The 21,809-nt window shown below is 45.6% G+C and overlaps 1 protein-coding gene and 1 long non-coding RNA gene across 7 annotated transcripts in view; one reads left to right on the plus strand and one right to left on the minus strand.

The window, feature by feature from the left end:
* AMMECR1L (AMMECR1 like) overlaps positions 1-1,194 on the minus strand; it is a 137,835-nt gene extending 136,641 nt beyond the window's left edge. For 2 of the 5 annotated variants that reach the window (XM_033958368.1, XM_033958371.1), the window contains exon 1: positions 1,032-1,180. The gene's annotated coding sequence lies outside the window, so the exon portion shown is untranslated. Of the gene's footprint in view, positions 1-1,031 lie in introns of all 5 variants that reach the window. The other 3 variants (XM_033958372.1, XM_033958370.1, XM_033958369.1) reach the window with 3 other exon arrangements.
* Positions 1,148-11,372, plus strand: LOC117366680. Of its 2 annotated transcripts, XR_004540632.1 has the most exons (4): positions 1,148-1,248; positions 1,833-1,935; positions 4,347-4,502; positions 11,110-11,372. It is a non-coding gene; the product is annotated as an uncharacterized LOC117366680 (long non-coding RNA). The 2 variants fall into 2 exon arrangements; XR_004540631.1 differs by lacking the exon at positions 1,833-1,935.
* Positions 11,373-21,809: the final 10,437 nt, after the last annotated feature.

A 21,809-nucleotide genomic window follows, 5' to 3' on the forward strand; every position in this document is an offset into this window, starting at 1 on the left:
AACATTTCCTCATACTTCCTTGAAACTGTACCCTTCCAATATCACATATTGCTATTTAGCCTTAGTAACGTTTTTCACATTAGAAAATAAATGTAATCTCAAATGGTGATGGGGGCATTTTGTAAAAATACTATATAGTTGGGGTGGGGGAAATATCTATCCAATGATGTGGTCCTTATAGCAAGAGAAACATTAAAACACACTATTATCATTACATAAGGGAATGCTAGACCAGGATTAGTGATCACTAACTGAACTGACACCTCAAGTCTGGTGCCCCAGACAACTTGCCTCACATACTACAACTACACTATGAAAGTTTGCCAGATAGTTTAATGCTTTTATTGTATCCCTCCCACCTTTCCTTCCTTCCTCTAAAATAACAATGTGAGTTCAAGTTAACTGTAGGGTGTGTCTCATTAAGTACTGTACCGTTTTGTTAGGCCTCCAGGCCTCTGTCCTAACTCCACCTTTCCTTTATTTTCTTGTAACTCCATTTATAGCTCTGGTGTCTCCCTCACCTCTCCATCTTTTTCCTTTATTCCTTCTCTCTTTGAAGAGGCACCGCAACATTTTCTCACATCTCCTAGCTTATCTTTCTCATCTATCATCCCTCCCCACCCAGTTCCCCCTTATAAATCTTTTTATCTCCCTATCACTTTCTCATATATCAGAAGTCCCTCATCACCCTACCACACTCTGTTTCTTCTTATCCCACTCCCATCCCCTTATTACTTTACCATCTTCTCAACCCACTCACTCTGCTTGCTACTTACTGTCTCCCTTCCTCGTGTTCCACAGATACCAACCAAGTCATAGCATTCGACTGCCCTCAGATTTTTGCACACCAAACACCCCTCTTCACAGTTCACACGCATTCGAAGACGATGACCGGCCCCTCCTCGTCCCTCTCCATGGTCTGTCATCTCTCCCTCTCTTCTTTCACTATCCCTAGTCCAGCATGTCTTCCCGTCTCCTCCCTTCTACGAGTTGGTGCCTTTTCCTCAGTCTCTTCTCTCCCCCCATCCTACCTTCAAACTCATGCCTGAGGTCGCCCGCTACCAGCCCCGCCGATTTCCTTCTCCGACACCCCGCCCCCTCTGCCGCTACTCCTCTCCCTCTGCCGCGTTCCGCCCTGCCGGAAACGGGAAGTTACGTCAGGAGGATAGGACAGTAGTGAAGGATGGAAAGAAGTTGCGTCAGAGGAAGACGGGATGTTGGAGAAGGTCCTCAAAGACGAGCTGGAAGGTGGGGGCGGGGAGCTTGAAAATGAGGGAGAGATGTTTGACTGGGGCTGAGGTTTTGGGTTTAAGAGCTACTAAACAGGGACTTGGAGGGAATGTGGCGTATGAGTTGAGTATCTGCTCTTCCCGTTTGTCTCTTAACTGCACCAGGAAGCTTTGATACAGCTGGCTGATTTTAACCTTATTGAATTCATGTACTGAGGTTATCTGGAGGAAGGGTGCAGTACCCATCCTTGGAAATATATAAGGAGAGAACTCCCGAACTCAGCCGAAATTTATTTTAGGCCTTGAGCATGCCAAGTAAAAAGCGTCTCCTAGATTCCTGCGGTGTACTTACTGCCTTGGAATACGTAATTACAAGGCCTTTCTATGCCCTATGGCTTTATTTTTCTGTTGTTGCAATTTTGAAAAAGGATTGTCATTTTCTATGAAGCATGTTCGAAATCTGGAAATAACTTGTATAAAATTGTGTGGATGTATAAAAACACATGCTAACGGGAGCGTGCGTGGAAAAAGGTAAATACAGGTCGCCCGGATTTCATTGATTGCCGCTTAATTAAAATCTGGGATCAAATGTTGATTTTCCAGGATCTCACGGATCTTGGACCGACAGAGAAGCAGCGAAGACGTCAAGGCGGGGACTCCCTGCAGAATGGCAGTCAAAACTGAGGCTGTTGTGACGGAGAGAGAGGTGAAGGGTAGGGGTGATAGAGGAAGCTACTTCATCTTATCTTGATTGTTTAGATTGTAAGCTCACTCGAGCAGGGACTGTGGCCTTTGTGACTCTGTACAGCACTGCCTACGTCTGGTAGTGCTCTAGAAATAATAGTAGTAAGGTGAGCAGGAGGTGTGAAAGAGGTACAAAGTAGAAAACACTTTTTAGGAAGGAGGAAATATGAGAGTAAATCAAAAAGTAAAGGCAAAATACATTTAACGACTTTAATAGAAGTAACTGTGAGCAATTGAACACATCACTTTTCCACATAGTCCCCATGCAAGATATTGTATTGTTCAACTAGCTTCTACATTGCTGCAGAGAAGTTTTTCAGCTGCTCCCAACGCCAGGTGAGCACTGCTTCCTTTACTTCAACAGAGGTGAATCTGCAACCTTGCAGCATCTCCTTCAGTGGACAGACAGGATAGGGTAGGTGCCTGGTCTAGGCTGTAAGGAGGAGGTGGATAACATTCAAAGCCAAGCTGTTGTATGCACTCTCTCACTGCTGCTGTATGAGGATATGTATTGTCATGGTACAGCAAGACTGTTTTGGACAAGATTCCTCTTATTTTGCTGCAAAGCACTGTAATTTTCACTATTTGCCTGTGCTATGCTAATACTGAGTCAGTTTCCACAGGTTTCACTCCCTCTGCCCAAAGAGAGCGCACTACTTCACATTGTTCTTCGATCTTGCAATGGAGCATTCATGTTTCTGACATGGCTGCCATATGACCAAGCGCTGCACTGTGCATGGACCAACTATCCAATATGCAATGTACAAGTACTTATGTTGCATGTTTTCATATAATTTAACAATTGCCTTCAATTTTTGATTCACCCTCGTAAATAGTAGGCAAAGTGGGGTGAAGAAGGGCACTGGAAGGAGAGAGATGATGGAGACAATGGGTGTAAGGGAAGGGACAGATTCTGATGATCAAGGGGGCAGGAGAAAGAGAGTTATGCTGTAACTTAAATGTGTGCTGTTTTTAACTCCCAATCCCCACTGGCTTTTATAGTACCCATGCCTGAGAAACTCTCTAACCCCCTACTTTCCTGTTTGATTAGATTGTAAGCTCTACTGAGCACAGGGACTGTCTCTTGAATGTGCTATTGTATGAGGGGCATTCAATTTATGTACCTTAGTATGAAAGAAAGTAGCAAGCATGTTACAACGACTCAAGGTTACTCATGCACAGTTGCAGCTCAGTGTGAGTCTAACCTTCCAAGAGACAGGATGTCAGGAGAGTCCTTGTGTGAATCAAGTAAGAAACTGCTAGATTTGAAGCACTGTTCAATGATAAAATTTTTCACAAAAGAAGGAAAAAGCCAAAGCAGATCCATGAACACATGACTGCATTTTATGATGAGTTTGCCCTATCTTACAAAGTAAAATTTTGGAACAAGTAGTTTAAGTGGGGTAGAGAGTCCATTGAAAATGACTCTCACACTGGACGGCCTGTGGAAGCAACTTCCATAGAAATGTGCAAGAAAGTCAAGGATTTAATTTTGTCAGACAGATTAATTAAGGTTTCCCAAATAGCTGAAGTGGACATCGTGGCAGGTACAGGTTAGTGCAGGATGGGTTCCAAGCATTCTGATGTCATGTCAGAAGGCTACAAAGTTCCAGTGCTGTCAGGAGAACTTAGAGATGTTCCATGAAGACCAAGTCATATTTCTTTTTCATCTTTTGGTGACTGGAGATGAGACTTGGGTCTTTCACAGAGATCCTTAGTCCAAAATGGAGTCAATGCAGTGTTTAAGACAGAAAAATCTGCAGGCAAAGTTATGGCAATTGTCTTTTGGGACGATGGACCTTTGCTTCTGGAGTTCATGCCACCTAAGACAACCAAAACTGGGGAGAATTATGCCAACACAATGATCACTCTGCTGGAGTCAATCAAGGAGAAAAGACAAAGAAAACTCACAGCAGGCATACTGCTGCTTCATGACAACGTGTCGGTGCACATGTTGCAACAATCAGAGGCTGCCATCCAAGAACGTGGGTTTCAACAGCTGAACCATCCACGCTACAGTCCTGACTTGGCTTCCTCGTATTATTTCCTGTTCCAATTTTTGAAATCTCTCTGTGGACAGTGGTTTTCAAGTGATGAAGACCTCAAGGAAGCTGTGACATCCTGGTTTGAAGGTCAAACAGAAGAATTATTTTTAGTATAGTCCCCTGATCGCTCCATACTCGTCATCTATTTTTCCTACCATGACTTTAATCCCTATGGAGTGATTGAGGACTATATTCAAAATTAAAATTTTGAAAACCCTTTTCTTTCCTACTGAGGTAGATAAATTATTGGTATAGCGCTATAGAAATAAGTACATGTAGTCCCCGTTTTATGAAAATCTGACTTACATCGGACTCGTACTTATAACAGGGGTCCTCATTCTACCTTTGCTGTTCCAATGCACCCCGCTCCTGACGTCAGAGGGAAGGCTTCTGGGTTAGCTGTGGGCTGCGCATAGCAGTTGCTGCCCATGGCTTTGTGAAGAGCAATGACTGAGGCTGGAAGGAGGAGGGAGCTGGCCAGAAGGTAAACAAAACACCCAGGAGAGAGAGGCATGAACTTGGGACAGGGGAGGGATGGAGGGAGAGGATGAGCACAAATTTCAAACAAAGGAAGGAAGGAGGGAGAGGGCATGCACATCTCCACAGGAACTCGATTTCTCCGTCCCCTTGAATTTTATCACTGTCCCTATCCCATTCCTGTAAGTTGTCTCTTAACTGCACAAGCCTTGAACACTTATGATTTTAAAGTGTTTGAGGCTTATGCAGATGAAGACAGAAGGAATGGGGCAGGAAAAGAACTTGCGCAGATGGGAAAATGAGTTCCCGTGGGGACAGGGAAAATTTTGTCCCCGTGTCATTCTCTACTTGGGATACAGAAGGGAGAGAGGGGAGCATGAACTTGGACTATAAGATGGAAAAAAGGAGGGAGTGAGGGAAAGAGATGCTGAAGTGGGGGAGGGAATAGAAAGGGAGAATTGGGTGTCTGAGAGGAAAAAAGAGATGGTGCTGCTACTACTACTATCCATTTAGTCCTGTCCAACCCTTGGATAATCTATAGGCCAGTCTTTGTCATACTTCCCTATTTCCATGGCTTCTTTCACAATTTCTTGATGTTCATTCCTGTGTCATTCTTGATGGGTATCCAGCCAATGGGCCTTTAGTCTCCCCTGCTTCCTTTTACCACTGACCATTCCACATAGCACCTCCTTTTCTAGTGAATTTGCCCTCATCACGTCCAAAATAGGTCAGTTTCTGTCTGGTAATCTTTCCTTCCAGGGAGAACTCTGGGTTTATATGATCAAGAACATCTTTGTTAGTAATCCTAGCTGTCCATGGGATTCGTAAAAGTCTTCTCCAACACCACAACTCAAAGACATCAATTTTTCTTCTATCTGCTTTCATGAGTGTCCATGTCTTGCAGCCATATGTCGTGATTGGGAACACAATGGCAAAAATCAGTCTTTGTTTGATGGTGTCTGAGAGACTTCCATATTTGGTCCATGCTCACCATGGCGGCATGCACCAGTTCTAATCGATGCTTGATCTCTGCTGTCGAACAGCCACTGTGATTAATGAGGAACCCATGGAAAGTGAAGCTGTCAACCACTTCTTCATTGTTGATCTGTATGTAGACTTTCTTATTGGTGGTAGTCATGATTTTGGTCTTCTTGATGTTCAGGTAAAGTCCCATCATCTCCCTTTCTTTCAGCTTCAGGGTCAACTTCTTGATGGTGCACGTGGGGAAATGAAGAAAGAGGAGAATTGTTGGGCCTAAGAAGAGAGAGAATTATTGGACATGGCAGTAGGAGAGGAATGAGGTAGAGATGAGAGGGAGAAATGTTGGATGTGGTGGAGTGGGAACAGTGGGATGGATGCAAAAGGGGCTTCGAGGTGGAGAAGGTGGGAAGAATACTGAAATCCAAGTTACATACAAATTCAATCTTAAGAACAGTTTTAAAAATAAAACTTGTTCTTAACCTAGGGACTGCCTTTAATAGTAATAGTGGTAGTAAGGCTATACTGCAGATAATGGGGGTTGGGAAAGAAAGATGTTGGTGATTCCTGGAGAGAGATACTAGAAATAAAATCATGGGTGAAGGACTGAATAGTCAGAGCTCTCTGCAGTATGGCGGAAGCTAGGGGAGGAGGAGGATTCCCAAGAACGAGGAAATCATAATTGGGGGGGAGGGGAAGATAAGGGGAATAAGATGGATAGTGTAATAATTAACTAGTAAGGTGAAAAGAGTGACAAGCTGGATAACCTGGGGGTGGGCAGAGGGAGATGAGATGCTGTAGATAATGGAGAGAAGGGAGGGCAGACATTTTGCTTCATTGGGTGAAGGAAGAGAGGAAATAAACTGGCTGGTGGCAAAAGGGAGGGGGTATATATGAAGGGTGTAATCTGTTCCATAGGTTGGGTGAGCAGAGGGGTAAGAGGAGAAAGATGGAATAAGCTGGATAATGGAATCATTAGTAAGGGGAAAAGAGGGAAAAAGATGGTATGGATAATGGGGAAGGGAGGGCATACATGAGATCAAGGGGTAGGATAGGAAGAGACTTGCTGGACATCAAGGGAGAAAAATGCTGGAAATTGAGGAGAATGAAGGAGAGACATACTGGAGATCATGAAGGAAAGATGCTGGAAATCATGGGAAAGTGAGATGCAGGAGTTCAGAGAGGAAGACAAATGCTGGGCAACATGAGGGAAGGGAAGGACAAATGCTGGGCATCACGAGGGGAGAATGGGGAGGGAAGGACAGAAATGCTGGGCATCACAGGAGAAGTTTGAGAGATAGAAAACATGCTGAATGTATCCTGGTGACTAATAACATAGTAAATGACTGCAGATGAAGACTTGAACGGTCCATCCAGTCTGTCCATTAGTTATTCTCATTAAAAATACATGATTAAGTGAACTTGTCTCTTCTTTGATATTTCTGGGCCATAGACTAAAGTCCACCTGGTATTGTCCTAGAAACATGATGGCAGATAAAGGCCAAATGGCCTATCCAGTCTGCCCATCTGCAGCATTCACTATCTCTTCTCCCTGCTTTCTTGAATTCAGACCAGCCCTTCTGGTAAGAGTGGATGTAGATCTATCTGGATCCAGTAGTCATTACCACTAGGACTGTATTCACATCCAGTCTCACCAGAAAGCTTTGATCCCATTTCTGTGTGGATACAGTCCTCATTGTAATGATTGTTAGATCCAAGTAGATCTGAGTAGAACCTGGAGCATCCTGTGCTGTTGATGATGCAGTTGTTTCCAGGCTTACTGGTGGGGATGGGAGCTGAATCCAGGCAGATACAGCCCCCCTTGAGGGAACTGCTGGGTCCTGGAATATCCTGTGATTTTGGTGGGGGAAAGTGCTGGATGCTTGAAGATCCTGTGCTTTTGGAGGGGAAGGAGTGCTGGATATGGGTGTTTCTGGCCTTACTGGTGGGGATAAAGAGCTGAATCCAGGGGAAGAGGGGCTGGGATTCTATTCTCAGTATTTCCTTATTCCTAAAAAGTTGGGGGATGTGTTCCATACTAGACCTTAGGTTCTTGCACAATTATCTGGTCAAAGAAAAGTTTAGGATGGTTTCCCTGGGCTCCCTTCTCCCATTGATTTAGGAACAAGGATGCCTACACACATCCCATTACTTCCAAAGCCACAGGAAGTATTTCAGATGAGGACATTACATCCAGTACCACAGATTGTCCTTTGACTTCACACCACCTCCCAGGATTTTTACCAAATGTCTAATGGTAGTTGCAGCATCATTATGCAGCCTTGGTGTCCATGTATTTCCTACCCGGATGATTGGCTGGTGAAAAGCATGTCAAAGGGAGCTCAAGAATCAATGCAGAAAACTGTTCAGGTTTTAGAGCTACTAGGGTTTGTTTTAAACCACCCCAAGTCCCATCAGACCCTATTTCTACAATTGGAATTTATAGGAGCCCTGTTAGACACAGTGCAAGGGTGAGCTTTTCTCCCTGTGCTACAGACAGACACACTAGTCACCCTAGCCACTCAGTCATGGATTTGCAGATGCACAGTTCATATCAACTTCTGGTGTTCCGGGCTATCTGGAATGCTCTAAAGGCTTTCAGAGATTGTGTGGTCAACAAAATTGTCCAAATTTGAAAAGGCAACCAGAAATGCAAGGGGGAATGGGTTCCTACCCTCTTTCAGGAGGCCTTCAGCATGTAGGACTGTGTTCTCCAGAAGGGGATGGTTCTTAGAGCCTCATATTTGGTGGGGAAATTAAACAGTCTGACTGACAGGGTTATGCAACCTCACGAGTGGTCTCTCAATATGGGCATTCCCTGGGAGATCTGAGAATGGGGCACCCCCTTGGTAGATCTCTTGCCACTCCATTCAGGCAGAAAATCCCTCAATACTGCCAGGCCCAGATTACATGACAGACAAGTGTCCGATATAAACAAAGAAACATGATGGCAGATAAAAAACAAGTGGCCCATCCAGTCTGCCCATCTGCAGTAACCATTCTCTCCTTTCTAAGAGATCCCACGTGTTTATCCCATGCTTTCTTGAATTCAGACACAATCTTTCTCTCCACCACTTCTTCCGGGAGACTGTTCCACACATCTACTACCATTTCTGTAAAAATGTATTTCCTTAGATTACTCTTAAGTCTATCACCTCTTAACTTCATCCTATGCCCTCTCATTTCAGAGCTTCCTTTCAAATGAAAGACTCGACTCATGCACATTTATGCCACATAGGTATTTAAATGTCTCCATCATGTCTCCCCTCTCCCACCTTTCCTCCAAAGTATACATATTGAGATCTTTAAGCCTGTCCCTATATGCCTTATAATGACCACCACTGTATCCAACCCCTCTTTTTCCATCAGTTTCTAGATCCAGAATCTTGTCTCCCATACTTAGCATTAGTATATACTGCTTCCCATCCATGTAGAGATATTCAGTGATTTACTTACCTGAGGGCTTATACTCACCTGGGGGCTTTGATCACCTTGCCCCATCACTTCTAATTTAAAGCTCTCTTCAGTAGATTAGCCTGCTGCCGAACATACTTCTTTATTTGACAGAGGCATATCACCCATGCTCAGCAGCCCTTGGAAAATCATCCCATGGTCTAGGAAGCCAAAACGCTCTTGACAACACCATCCACTTAGTCACACATTCATCTCCAGGATTTGAGCTTCTCTGTCCTGGCCTTTACCCTCAACAGGAAGAATGGACAAGAATGTCACCTACGCACCTGACTGCTTCAACTTCTCTCCCAGAGCCACAAAGTTCCTTCTTTTGAAACTTTCATCTGAAGAACCATGGCAACTGGACTGTTTCCCAACTTTCATCACTCAGAACAAGGGGTTTCTTCTATATCCCATTCTCCTGTCTCTGGCCCTCAGCCTGGATGCTGAGAGCTTAGTTTGCCTCCTGTTGGAGGGTGTCTCCAAGGTTTGGCTGGCTTCTAGGAAAGATTCCACTAAAGCGTGTTATTCTTTTAAATGGAGAAGGTTTATTTTCTGTTATGAGGGCAAGGCCCTAGATCTGTTTTCATGTCCTAAACAGAACTTGCTTGTGAGTTCCTTCTGCACCTTTCTGAATGTGATCTCAAAACCAACTCTAAAGGTTCACCTAAATGCAATTAGTGTTTATCATTCTCATGTATAAGGTAAGCTCATCTCAGGCCAGCCTGTAGTTGTTCGATTCATGAGAGGTTTGCTTCTGATAAAGCCCCTTCTCAAACCCTCCAGCAGTGTCATGGGACCTCGTCTTCTTAACCTAGCTGATAAAAGCTCCTTTTGAGCCACTAGATTCCTGTGCACTGAAGTATATAACCTGGAACGTCATGTGTTTGGTGTCAGTTACTTCAGCTTGCAGAGTTATTGAACTTCAGGCCCTAGTGGTGGATCCACCTTAAACTAAGTTCCATCACAACAGAGTACTTCACTGCACTCACCCTAAGTTCCTTCCCAAGGTGGTGTCGGAGTTCCATCTAAACTAGTCAATTGTCTTGTTAACATTCTTTCCCAAACCTCATGCCCAAAGATGTGCGAAAACGCACATAAGCTGGACTAAAGTAAGCACTGGTCTTTTACATTGTGTGGACTAGGCTCACTTGGCTTTTTGTTTCTTTTGATTATAATGGGGGTTGCCAATGGTAAATGCACTATTTCCAATTGACTAGCAGAGTGCATCTCATTTTTTCAGTTATGCCTAGGCTAACTCTGGAGGGTCATGTCGAGGCTCAGTCTGTTACACAAAGTATACGAGTCCTGACAAATGGGTTGAATCCCCCAAATCATGAGTTGTTGCAAAATAAATCAGTATTTTTCTTTAGCTCTTCCTTCCTCAGTGGGCTGTCCTGCCTCTCTTCTGTTTTTCCCTTCTACAGGAGAACTGGAAGGTGTCTTTCTGATATGTTCTGAGAAATTTTATTGTTTTGGGGGGTTTTATCGAATTTTGAGGCTTGCGGTGCTCAGTTGGTCCCCAGTGGCCCTGAGATGCAGACTCTCTGCTGAACTGTCTGCTGCTAGTAGACAACCATAAAAGAACCTGTCTAGCCAGCCTGTACTAATAGTTAAGGAGCTCGGGGATCATTCTAGGAGCTCGGCTCTCCCCTGATTTATCAGGTGCCTGTACGCAGGATGTTTAGTCCCCTATGTTGTCCAGAAGGGCTTTGATGGGTGCTGGCTGCATTTTTCCTTCTCTTGTCATAGCGTGTGGGTTTGTGGGGGTCTGAGGTCTCAGCCCTTGGTCGGCCTACTAGCAGTCAAAAGATTGAAGGATCCTGGGCTGAGGATAACTTGTTTGAGGCAAAGGTCTTCTCCACTATCCAGCTGCAGCTAAGTGCTGAAGCAGGCTATAGCACCAGCACAGCAAGTAAGGCCATTGTGGCCTATGGGGGAGGGGGAGGGAGAGGTTTCTGGGGCTAGATATAGGGTCCTCCACCTCCAAAAGCCCCTTCCCTGAATTTCTTATAGTTTGCTATACCTTTCCTTAGCCTTTTTTAGCACCAAAACACTACTGAACAGCCATCTAGAATTTCCCAATTTTATTTTAAAAACCTCATCTGCCTGTAAACACCTTGATTTTGCATAAAATAGATTATTATGGACTCCTCAGACCTTTCTATCCTGTATCATTCCAGGTATGCGTTGGCCGTGCAGGCAGTGAAACTTGATCACCAACTATCCAATCTACTGATCATGACACCAGACTACAAAACTTTCAGAAAAGAAATAAAAACCCTGCTATTCAAGAAACCATCAAGGCAAACTAACTCTGCAAGAAGCATTTCAATCCCCCGAAGTAACCTGCTCAACTATGTAACTCTTCTGGAATTGTCTAATTAACCTCTTATGTAATCTGCCTTGAACCGCAAGGTAATGGCGGAATAAAAGTCACCAATGTAATGGTTGCTTGAGAAGCGTCCCTGTGCCACGAGCTGTAGTGCAGATGGCGGGGGGCCCTGGGTTTAGTCCCCTCTGGTATCTCTAGGGCTGGGGAGTTGCAGTGGGTTCATTTGCTTGGAAGGAAATCCTTCCCAGAGCCCTCAGCAATTTGGCAAAATTCAGATGCGTGGACAACAGATAGCCCAAGACAACAGTGAATCCCTGAAAGGGTCCCCTGGGCTTCCTACTCAGGGCTTTACCCTTGATTTTGTGAGTCTTATGTGGACAGCTGATGTAAATTGTTGGGGTAAATCTGCGTCCATGGAAGGCACTCCTGTGCCTGTGCAAGAGGTTGGATTTCTCATAGCATGCTTCCCTCAGAGATTTCCAATTTGGAACCAGAAGACCAGTCAGAAAATGACTTGGGGGGGGTTTCAGAGTTCATGCTTTTATTGCCACAGAGTGAATCTTCACTTTTAGGAGATTGGGGGTCTCAAGCAGATACTGATTGTCAGGAGACAGTGGTGGCCTTTGATCAAGGGGAGCAACACTTTATATCCATTTTCCACTATAGCAGTAGTCACCCACAAGGTTCATACCTGCTGCCAAATAATTTCTCTAAATCTGCATCCCAAGCTTTCATGTAGCTGATTTTGAGGCATTTATAGACCTGTGATATAGCTCCCATCTTTAGATCTGGGCTCAACAGTTTTTCAAACCCAGTTTTATCCCCCCCCCTTAATCATTTATAAACTCAGAGCTTTAATATGTTGGACCTATAGTTAGGTATTGGGCTCTCAATTCTTCAAAGGGCCTAACTAGCCCTTACTCTGTCACAATATTGTCCCACACAGATCAACCCCAATTGCCAAGTGTCCAAGGGCCCAAGCAAAGTGGAAGGACCTGAAAAAGAAACAAAATTTGGTAATTTTAATCACCTCAATCTGCTTCAACCAAGAGTCATTCTGTCCCATTACTCTAAGACCTGCTGTACATTCCGAATTGGACTGTAAATGAGGTCAATCAAGTTTGAGCCTGGTTCCCCTAAATGGACTCCTAGATAGCGCAAAGCCCCCTGTACCCCATGAAATGGAAATCTGGCCTGCAATTCACCAGCTGACTCTGAAGTTAAAGTTCAAAATCTGAGACATGTTCACTCAGAATCCCAACACTCTCCCATAATCTGTTAGTTCCTGTCTGACCACTTCCAAGGAGGCCCCTGGGTTAGTCAAGGTGAACAAGATATTGTCTAAATAATTTATGCACTAATCCATTCACATCCAGTCCTGTAATTCTGTGCCTTCCCCTTTGGGCTAGGGGCTTTATAACCAATGCAAGTAGAATTGAGGAAAAGGGACACCCCTAGTGAGCTAAAACAGGGCCAAATTAATTTTTATATAGACCATTGGATTAATGAAAAATGTCCATATCCATCCCCGGAATCTTGGTCCCAATCCAATTCTCTTGAGAACTTTAAATAAAAAAGACCAAGAGACTCAAAGGCCTTTTCCACATCCACAAAGAGAAGCAGAGTCCCCTCTCCCATTCGCCTAACCCACTTTATCAGATTAGTAACCTTCTGTATGTTATCCCCTACTTGCCTTTCCAAAACAAATCCTCATCCTCATGCACCAACTGGGGGATCCAATGCATAAGTTGTATCCACTTCCAACAATGATATGGGCCTATAGAACCTACATTGAGTAAGATCCTTGCCCTCCTTCGGGAGGATGGAAATACCCACTAACCTCATAAAATAAGGCATAGAATCGCTTCTGTAATGGAGTTAAGTTGGGCCAAAGGTGGGAGAAGCAAATCCTGAAAACATTTGTACAATTGAACTGTGAAACTATCCTATTCCAGCAACTTGCCTGGCTTCATGGTCCGTAACGCCTACTGCACCTTGAGCAGAACGGGCCTATCTAACCTAGCCACCTCACGCTCCGCTTTTCTTCCAAGTTGGACCTTATTAAGACAGGCATCAATTTCTCTCTCCGCCACCACACACTCTGGAGTAAATAGGGCTCTGTAATATTCCACAAATCTCACTCTTATATTCCCCTCCTGCTTGACTAGTTCTCCTGATCCTGCTCTAATACTCAGGATATTATTCCAGGTCTTCTGCACCTTTAATCTATGTGCCACTAATCTGCTAGCTTTGTTGTTAAATTCAAAATATTTATGTTTCAAGAGCTTCAGGTTGCCTCAACAACTCCTGCTGTCCGGGCTTGAGCTTATGTTGTTTCCAGGTGGTTAAACTTGCTGCTTTTGTTGGTGATACGACACAACAGAGATCAACCTGGCCTAGATTGTAGCTTTCAGCCTTTCCCAAATTGCCTCTATCAAGGCTTCTCCCCCATTGAAAGAGAGATAATCCACAATCACCTCCCTTATAAGTTGCTGAACATTGGGATCCTCTAACAAGCTATCAATCAATCTCCAATAGTGAACCTCCCCGATCCCCCCATGTGCCCAACCCTCATCCACACAGAAATCTGGTTTGACCTCGTAATTGTCTCAATGGACGAGTCCGCCACCCTGCCCAATAAATCTCTATCTACAAACAAATAGTTTATATGTGAGTAGGAATTGTGAATGCTCAAAGATGGTGAAATCCCTCCCCATTGGATGGAGGCACCGCCAAACATCCACAATATTTAATGCCTCTACAAAGTAGAGTTGGCCCTTCTCTCCTTAGAGTCCTAACTCCCTTCCCTGTCTGTGTTATCTAAGTGTGGAATCTTGGTCAGGTCGAGATACCCACCCAACCTAAGATCCCCCTCTTTCATTTGCAAAATAATCAGTAGGAATTCCTTCAGAAATAGTCTCCAAGTCTTGTTAGGCATGTACAGGTGTAACAATGTTCCGCTGTTGTGACCACCACCAGTATGAAATGCCCCTGTACATTCTGTTGTACTCTCTTAATATCAACTGTTACCCCCCTTTAGCAAACAAGATCCATACTCCTCCCCGTTTGCCAGATCCCACCGTTGAAGCCCAAAAAGTCACAGGAAATGTTTGGTCTCTAACATAAGTTTCATGAGCTCTCAGAAGATGGCGTTTCTTGCATAAAACAGACTGAAGCATTCAATATATGGAACTCATGAAATAGGGCCTGACACTTATGTGGCGAGTTAAGGCCTCGAACGTTGTAGGACACTACCTTAAGTCCCATTCCCTCCTTGATCTTGAGGAAGGGCTCCATGTACCATAGGGCCTGCAGCTGCAAGACTTGACTGTTAAGATCCAACAAGTACGCCTCTTGAATAGGCTCATAAGGACCCTGAATGAGGCCATGCAAAACCACATTAATGTTCAATGATCGAAATGGTTGTTCCATGATGGAAAGGTCTGAGCCTTAGTGCCCCCTTTAGAACTCTGGCTATGTCTGGATGAGAAGCCAGGAGCTTTGCATCCATGGGTTCTGAAGCACGAGAGGCCTGCCACTTGGACCTGCAGTGATGCCCACTGCGAGGCCTTTGTTGAGGAGGAAAGCATGGAAGAAAGCTAGCACCACCACAATCGGAGAAAATGGCTCCACCTTCTCTTTCTTGCACAAGTGTTGAAACGTCTCCCATACCTTAGTATAAGCGGAGACCATTGTAGGCTTGGCTCTGAGGAGAGTAACAATGACTACCTTTGAATATGCTTTAACGCTGCATGCCCTAAGCAATCCGAATCTTCTATGACTACTAGGTGCTGAGATAGATGATCGGGCTCTACCTGCAGACGCACTAGGTCGGCGTACCATAGCCTGTGTGGCCAATCTGGTGCTATGAGGACCACTCTCCCTGGGTGGTTTGCTATTCTATGAAGTAATCGCCCTATCATGGGCTATGGCTGGACTAGGTAGTCCAGACCTTCGCTTCCAGACCTTTGACTGAAGAAATGGTCTGCCCTTTTGTTTCTCGCCATAGCCATCAGATCAAAAACTGGCCAACCCCATTGAAGAACAATGGACTGGAATGTTACTAAAGATAATGTCCATTCTCCCAGGTCTAAGGTCTGCCTGCTGATGTAATAGGCCTGGACATTGTACACTCCCACTACATGTGCTGCAGCAATTGTCTGTAGGTGTAGCTTTGCCCACCAGAAAAGTGGGCTTCCAGGCTCAGCTGCATACACTTCTCCCTCTGAATCTGTGGTTTCAGTATCCGCGGATTCGGTTATTTGTGATTTTTTTTGTAGAAACAATTTCCTTTTTGGGGCTATTTTTTTAGCTGTCTGAGCCTCCTCGGAACCTTACCTGGTGGTCTAGCAGTGAAGCAGGGCAGGAGCGATCGAAACGACAACGGGAACTCACGGCAGCCATTTTGGTGACGGCTCTCCACGGGGCAGGAGCATAGGAAGATCGCTCCTGCCCCGCTTCACTGCTAGACCACCAGGTAAGGTTCCGAGGATGCAGGAGGGAAGTGGGGGTGGGTCAGAGCCAGCCGAAAAGTTATTTGCTGTTTTTCACACTTCGCGTTCCGGCTCTGCACATAACCCCCGCGGATACAGAAGGAGAAGTATACTCTTAGGGGCAAATTCTATAAACGGCATCCCGATTGTAGGTGGCAGTAGGTGTCCTACCGCTGTCTAACCAGCCAATCAGGACACACATTTTAAAAAAAACCCACCAAGACAGGCCGCCTACATTATAGGTGTTTTTGTGAGCCTAGGGAGACGCGTAGGGCCACCTAAGCTTGCCCAAAGCTAGACGTGGGCTCGCCCAGAAGTGGCCTTAGGGTAGCTTAGGTGGCCCTAGGCGTCTTCCTAAGACTGCGATAGGTGCCTGAAATGTAGGCCAGCAAAATGCTGGCTTACATTTCAAATAGATGTGGCCACTGAACTGATTGCAGCAAAGGAATCTACCTGCCACTATCAATTTAGCGGCCGCAGCAGGGAATCTGTCCCTCTGCAAAGTTGGCCGGCAGGAGGGATGCCCAGTTCCTCCTGCTGGAACCCGCTGAAGTTCCCCTCCGAATGTCCACTGCAACAGTTATGCCCGATTCCTCCTACTGCCATCCCCCAAAGATCACCGGCAGGAGGGATGCTCAGTCCTTCATGCCGGAACCTCCCCACTCCCAAAAATTAAATGGCAGGAGGGATGCTCAGTCCCTCCTGCTGGAAACCTACCCCACCCCCCGAAGATCACCGGCAGGAGCGATGCCGGTCCTCCTGCCATAACTCCCCCCCCCCTGAAAACTTGCAACCACCCAACACCTCCATACGTTTTTCTTGTAGGCTAGCCAGAGAGATGCTTATTCCTTCCATCTTGGGATACACTGGGGAGGGGTCTAAGGCCCTGATTGGCCCAGGTGCCTAAGGTCTTTTAGAGTATCTGGCCAATCGGAGTGTTAGGCTACTCCCAGTGCATCCCAGAATACACTGGGAGGGAGGCCTAAGATTTCAGTTGGTCCAGGTGTGTAAGGCTCATCCCTGGTGCATCCCAAGATGCACCAGGAAGGAGAAGGCCCACCATTCTGTGGAGATGGGCATGTCGGCTTGAGGGAGTAAGCATTCCTCTGGCTGGCCTACAAGGAAAAGGTACAGGGGACCCGGTTGGGCTTGGGGGCAAGTTTTCAGGTGAGGTTCAGGCAAGAGGAAGTGGGGATCCCTCCTGCTGGTGAGCTTCGGGGGATGGTGGCAGAAGGAATTGGCCACTCCTCCTGCTGTGAACATTAGGGGAGGCTTTGGGGGTTCCGGCTGTTGATCTTCGCGCCCGGGGGGGGGGGGATTTTCGGCAGAAGGGAGTGGACATCCCTCCTGCTGGGGATTAAGGGTCTGCAGTAGGAAGGACTGAGTATCCCTCCTGCTACTGCCCCTCAGTTGATCGTGATAGATTCCTTTGCTGCAATCAGCTCAGCGGCAATGCGATTCTCTAAATGACATCTGTGACATGGACACCGGTTAGAAAATCAGGGTGGATAGGCGGGGTTAGGTGTTTATTCATCAGGAACGACGCGATCCTATATAGGACACCCGTGTGCGATTCTCAAAAGCCGCTTAAGTGGCTGCTGAGACTGGGCGTCCTATACAGAATCCGACCCTTAATGTCTTCCTGGCAATTGACATACACCACTGCTGTGGCATTGTCCGAGAAGACTCGGACTGCCTGTCCTTCCAGACACTTCTCCAACTTTTGTAATGCCAATTGAATAGCTCAAAGCGCTAGTCTGTTGATGGCCCATTTTCTCTGGAGGCCGACCACTGCCTCTTGGACTGGGCGTCCGTTGCAATGGCATCCACAGCCAAAGAGGCTGGCATCTAGTGTGAGAATCATCCACAAAGTTATTCTGAGAGGCATGCCCCACAATAACAACTGTGAATGGAGCCACCAACTCATACAGCAGTGGGATTTCGGACTCCACAGGAGTGTCATTTCAAGAGAGTAGTTTTTTGGGAACCACCCAGACAGTAGTGTGTTCTGTAGTGGTCACACGAGCCTTTGCCCAAGGGTTTACATCTATAGTAAGAACATAAGAATTGCCGCTGCTGGGTCAGACCAGTGGTCCATCGTGCCCAGCAGTATGCTCACGCGGCGGCCCTTAGATCAAAGACCAGTGCCCTAACTGAGACTAGCCTTATCTATGTACGTTCTGGTTCAGAAGGAACTTGTCTAACTTTGTCTTGAATCACTGGAGAATGTTTCCCCTATAACAGCCTCCGAAAGAGAGTTCCAGTTTTCTACCACTCTCTGAGTGAAGAAGAACTTCCTTACGTGTACGGAATCTATCCCCTTTTAACTTTAGAGAGTGCCCTTTCATTCTCTCTACCTTGGACAGGGTGAACAACCTGTCTTTATCTACTAAGTCTATTCCTTTCATTATCTCGAATGTTTCAATCATGTCCCCTCTCAGTCTCCTCTTTTCAAGGGAGAAGAGGCCCAGTTTCTCTAATCTGTCTAATCTGCAACTCCTCCAGCCCCTTAACCATTTTAGTCACTTTTCTCTGGACCCTTTCGAGTAGTACTGTATCCTTCTTCATGGAGCCTAGTACTTGAAGATAGTGCCATGCAGATGGAGCTGGCTTGGCCATCATGTCCATTATCTGAGTGCAGACGGAGCTGGCTTGGCCATCATGTCCATTATCTGAGTGCAGAGCTTTTGTATGTGTGCCTCTGGAAGAAAGACCTAGCCTTCTGCAAGACCTGGACCACTTTAGCCACTGCCTGTTCCCCTTCTGATAATAACAGAGCTCTAATCAACCAGTACAGATATGGATGCACTTGCAATCCTGCCCTGTGCACATGCACTGCTACCACCACCATCACCTTGGTGAACGTACAGGGTGCTGTTACAAACCCAAAGGGAAGCGCTGAGAACTGATAATGTCTCTCCAGGACATGTAATCTCAGGAATCTCCTGTGTTCTGGAAATATGGAAATGTACAGGTAGGTTTCCATCAAGTCTAGGGAAGCTAGAAATTCCCCTTGAGCTATTGCTACAATGACTGCAAGGTTTCCATGAGACAACATGGAACCTTCAGGACCTCGTTGACATGCAAGATCCAGAATGGACCTAGACCTATGAGTTTTTCTTGGGCACTATGAAGTAAATGGAGTATCTGAGCCCAATTCTTCTGGTGGCACTGGCTCTGTGACCTGAATTTCTACAAGTCGCTATACTATTAATAAAACTCTGATTTCCTTTTCTGGGCACCCCACTGGGAAATCTACAAACCAGTCTGTTAGGAAATGGACAAATTCGAGCTTCTACCTTCCCTGAATGATCTCTAGCTCCCAGACCTCCACATATGCCAAAAGATCTCCTATCCTCAGGGAGAAGAATTCGGCCCTGGCATCATTGCACCTTCTTTGAGGTTGACGTGGGATGAGAACCGGAGGTTTGGCTTTGCCTAGGCCCTAAGAATCTCCGATAGGATCTTTGAGATGAAGCTCCTGAGTATTGTCAAAAGTGCCTGGAATTACGAAAATTAGACTGCCCAGAACCTTTAGAGGTTTGCGGTCTGCTCTCTGGGCAGGGATTTAGGCCAGCACTCTGCCACGCTGGCCATCAGATTGTCCAGACCCTTTCCAAACAACCTTTGTCCCTTGAAAGGGAGTCTGCTGAGAGTGGCCTTGGAAGTGGAATCAACCACCCATTGTCTAATCCAGAGCATTCTACAGGCTGAAATGGAATAAGCCAAGACATTGCTCATAGCACTGTTGTAGAGAGCATTGGCTACACAATCCACCCTTGCTAGCATATGCTGGGGCAAAGACTCATCCTTGACAGGGTGAGCCCACATATCTTGGTATGAGAAGCACATGCCACAAAAAAGACTTTTGCAGCTGCTTTGATCCCTAACGCCAAAGCTTCAAACTGCCTTTTTAGGATCGCATCCACATGTGCTTAGTTACCTGAGCAACCAAGGAATCAACCTTAGGCTGAGCGAATATCTGTTGCCACTCCTGTGTCCCTACTTCCAACCCCTCCTTTTTTCTCTCCCCAGATTATGGCGAATTATTTCCATGACAAGGTCCGCAAGATTGCCCTTGAATTCATTACAAAGTCACATCCTTCTCCCCTACCAATCATCCATTCTTGCACTTTAAAATCATCATTCACCCAAACAACTCAGGAACTTCTTCTGTTTAGTCCCACCCTCTTCCATCAATTACCCCTGACTTTTCTTCCTTCTCTGAAATCACAGAGGAAGAAACTGCACAACTTCTGTCTTCAGCCAAGCTTACTATATGCCCTTCAGACTCTATTCCCACCCCTCTACTTGACCCCATCTCACATACTATTATCCCGCCCATATGCCTTATTCTGAATCCATCTGTTTCCACTGCAACTGTCCCTGCTACCTTCAACATGCGGTGGTTAAGCCGCTTCTCAAAAAACCTTTGCTGGACCCCACCTGCCCATCCAACTATCACCCTGTCTCCATTCTTCTGTTCCTATCCAAGCTATTCGAGCGTGCTGTTCTCCGTTGCTGCTTGGGCTTCCTTTCAACTCGACAGATTCTCAAACCTCTACAATCTGGCTTTCATCCCCAAAACTCCACAGAGACTGCCCTCACTAAAGTCTGCAGTGACTTGTTCATGGCCAGATCTAAGGGCTTTTACTCAATCCTGATCCTTCTTGACCTGTCTGCTGCCTTTGGTACGGTTAATCACAGCTTACTCCTTGATACGCTGTTCTCACTTGGATTCCGTGACTCTGTCCTCTCCTGGTTTGCCTCCTACCTTTCCCAACGCACCTTTAGTGTAAGTTTTGGTGGAACCTCTTCTACTGCTATCCCGCTAGCAGTTGGCATACCCCAGAGTTCTGTCGTATGACCGTTTCTCTCTCTACACCTCTTCCCTTGGTACCCTAATCCCTTCCCATGGCTTCCAGTGATCTACCTCTCTACACCCGAAATTTCACCTGAAGTCCAAGAAAAAGTTTCTGCCTGGCTGACATTGCTGCCTGGATATCCTGCCGTCATATGAAACTAAATATGTCCAAGACTGAGCTGCTCCTCTTTCTTCCTAAACCCTCTGCTCTTCCTCTTCCTTTCTCCATCTCGGTAAATAATACTGTCATTGTTCCAGTCTCCTCTGCTTGGGAGTCATCTTTGATTCTGACCTCTCATTTTCTACACACATCCAACAAGTCACTTCAATCTCTTCAATATTACCAAAATTCACTCCTTCCTCTCTGAGCACACTACCTGGACCCTTGTCCACGCTCTCGTAACCCTTTGCTTAGATTACTGCAATCTACTTCTAACTGGTCTCCCGCAGTGTTGCCTCTCCCCCTTGCAATCTGTGCAAATCTCTGCTGCATAATTCATCTACCAACCTCGCTACACTCATGTCACCCCTTTCCTTAAGTCATTTCACTGGCTCCCTATCCATCATCGCATACAGTTCAAACTCCTATTGCTGACCCACATGTGTGTTCATTCTGTTGCCCCTCAATATCTCTCTTCTCTCTCCTTATACAACTCCTAGAAAACTCTGTTCCTCAGATAAGCTGCTCTTAGCTGTACTCTTCTCCTCCATTGCCAATTCCAGACTTCGTTCCTTTCATCTAGCTGCCCTCAATGCCTGGAATAAATTACCTGAGTTTGTCCACCAAGCCCCTTTCCTTACCTTGTTTAAAAGCAGACTGAAAACCCACCTTTTTGATATAGTCTTCAATCCTTAACCCTACTCCTCTGCCCACCATCTGAGCCAGCTGTCTAACCGTTCCCTTTAACTGTGTCAACTGTGTCCATGACATCTAGTTTGTCTGTTTTGGTTGTTTAGATTATAAGCTCTTTCGAACAGGGACTATTTTCTTCTTTGTGAATGTACAGCACTGCGTACTTCTAGTAGCGCTATAGAAATGATTAATAGTAGTAGTAATTAGAGCTCAATTTAGGGCTTATAATCAAAACAGAAATAAGTGTAAAAACCCACCCAAATCAGCACTTGGATGACCTAAAAGACTTCGTCTAAGTGCCGATAATCGAAATGGGTTTTTAGACGTATCCAGAGACT

This window comes from Geotrypetes seraphini, chromosome 9, assembly GCF_902459505.1.
Source record: "Geotrypetes seraphini chromosome 9, aGeoSer1.1, whole genome shotgun sequence".
NCBI classification, from domain to species: domain Eukaryota; kingdom Metazoa; phylum Chordata; class Amphibia; order Gymnophiona; family Dermophiidae; genus Geotrypetes; species Geotrypetes seraphini.